Source organism: Cyprinodon variegatus, unplaced genomic scaffold, assembly GCF_000732505.1.
Source record: "Cyprinodon variegatus isolate N-32 unplaced genomic scaffold, C_variegatus-1.0 Scaffold4916, whole genome shotgun sequence".
NCBI lineage: Eukaryota > Metazoa > Chordata > Actinopteri > Cyprinodontiformes > Cyprinodontidae > Cyprinodon > Cyprinodon variegatus.
Window position 1 is genome coordinate 1 of NW_015155369.1, and position 2,377 is coordinate 2,377.

The 2,377-nt window shown below is 46.3% G+C and overlaps 1 long non-coding RNA gene across 1 annotated transcript; it reads right to left on the reverse strand.

Moving 5' to 3' along the window:
* Positions 1-64: 64 nt before the first annotated feature.
* On the reverse strand, positions 65-1,460 carry LOC107081428. Its single transcript, XR_001481072.1, has 3 exons — positions 1,080-1,460; positions 570-708; positions 65-253 (listed from the first exon to the last, which is right to left on the reverse strand). It is a non-coding gene; the product is annotated as an uncharacterized LOC107081428 (long non-coding RNA).
* Positions 1,461-2,377: the final 917 nt, after the last annotated feature.

Here is a 2,377-nt window from a genome sequence, read left to right on the forward strand (position 1 = left end):
CTGGGGAGCAGTGTGGGGTTCAGGGTCCTGCTCAGGGACCCAGAGTGGCAGTCTGTGGGAGTAGGGCTGGAACTCAGAACCTCAGGATTCCAAGCTCTATGCTCTAACCACTAGGCCGCCACTCCCCCCATACATCTTCATGACGTGAGGAAGGTTGTGTTACCGTGGTGAACACGCTGGAGGCAGTGGACCACGACAAACATGGAATCAGAGGAATGGGTTTGGGCCAGTTGGTCACCGCCAGGGACGCCATCTGGACACAGAGACACAGAGGAGCCTCCATCAAGCTCCTGATCTTCAGCTACAACATGAAATGCTTATTATCAGTTAAAACCATCATGATGATAAGATTAAAAAGGCAGCTTTCCTCAGATAAGTCTATGGAGAGAGAAACAGAGCAAAGTTCTGATTGGTTAAGAGACCAAATGACAGAAGGTTTACTTCCTCCTCACCGGAATAATGATTAAGTCCTGGCTGGGTCTAAAACACGGCAAAGACACCTTGAAATGTTCTGATCATGAAATGAAAATCTGTAAACAACCAGAGGAAAGCTGCCGACTCCTACTCACATATCCCCCCATAGAGATGCCGGTCATTCCCAGGGGCCAGTATCCTTCCCTCTCCAGCCAGCGCAGAAGCACAGTAGACTCCAGGATCAGAGCCCCTCCCATCACAAACAGGTCCGACACGTTCTTCAGACACGACCTCCTACAAACCAAGATCGTTTCCAGTCAACTGGATGATAGGAACCAACTCTTTCTGTTCCGGTCCGGTTCGCCCTGATGCTGCCAGTCGCTCCGCACTATTCAAATTCAAATGTTCCCCTGCTGCATCTTCTCATGGATAACTGACATTATCTCTAATCGTCCTCTGTTTCAAAAGGCCTTTCAGTTTGAAACCATTTTCTATCCCATCAGAATCTTCAGTTTTCATAAACAAAACAAATATTTCTATTATCAAGAAGCCTTTTAGGGAGTAAAAAAAAAACATTTCAAACCCACAAACAGAAAACATCTAAAGGAGCAGAAAGCTTTATTTAAAAAAAAAAAAAAACGAGAAAAAGAGAAAAGTTTACTTACAGCTGATCTTTGGGTTTACGGTATCCATGTGAGACATCAGTCAAGGAACAAAGGAGACTGGATGAGAACTACAGAGGTTCAGGTTTTCAACCCAGGATGCATTTAAATACATTTATCCCATCTAAGATCTGAGCTGCCAGTAAATTATTGAAACTGATATTTAGGCTAAGAAGAATGAAAACAAGGAGGACTAAACTCAGACAATTTCACATATTTTCAGGGAAATAACGGACTTAGAAATCTTAGATTTAAGCCAGAAAACCGACATTTACATGATTAAAGGTAAAATGTTTCAAGAGATGAGACCATGAGGAGAGACCACAAGATCATTTCAATGTTAAAGTTTTATCTTTAATCATGAAAGTTTCAGAGAGAATAGAATTCCACTTTATCCCATCCCCTTGGTTGAGCAGTGGGCTGCCATCATGCGGCGCCCGGGGAGCAGTGTGGGGTTAAGGGTCTTGCTCAGGGACCCAGAGTGGCAGTCTGTAGGAGTGGGGCTTAAACTCAGAACCTCTGGATTCCTTTTTTTTTTTTTTTACAGTGTCCTGTCTGGCGATGTGACAATAAGAATAATGTCATGATCTGGCCTGTTTGCTCCTTCTTAATTAGTCATTCCTTTCACCTGTCATTTTTCCCTCCCTGCCTCAATTATAATTTATTCCTCTCACCTGTTTCCTCTTGGTTATATTCAGTTCAGCCTGAGCATTCAGTGTCAGATCATTACTTGTGTTTCTGTTAGCCTGTTTGTCTGAGTTTTTGCCTTGGTTCATGTCCTGGATCCTAGCTGCCAGTGGAAAGAGGGTTTTAGTGTTTGTCTCGTCTCCTGATCATCCACTGTTCCTCCCCTGCTGAGTCCTCTGGGTTTTTGGCTCAATATGTGGGGAGGTTCAGTTTTTATCCAGTAAGCCTGGCTCCAGGGAGGACACCAGTTTAAAGTCCTGCTTCAAGTTCCGGTTCCACGTCCCAGACTCCGGGTGGCAGCCGGGAAACAGGGGTGTGAGAAGACCCCGATCCTCCCTACGCCTGCTGGAATGTGGTGTTGTTGCCTGTTGCTCTCAGATGTAATTAAAACTGGGAGTACCAAAAGGGGGTGTCCAGCACAGTCCACCCCCCCCTCCGGGAGATAGCCGGTGCCAGCGTGCCAGCGTACCCGGCACCGTCTAAATGCGAGAGGAGGTGGGGGGAGCCGACCGTGGGTAGGTCCAAGTAATAAGCCCCCCACCCCAGTGTCTAAAATGCTAAATAAAATTGGGGTGGGGGACGTCATCAGAAGGTGGGCTCAGATCCCGGGTCCC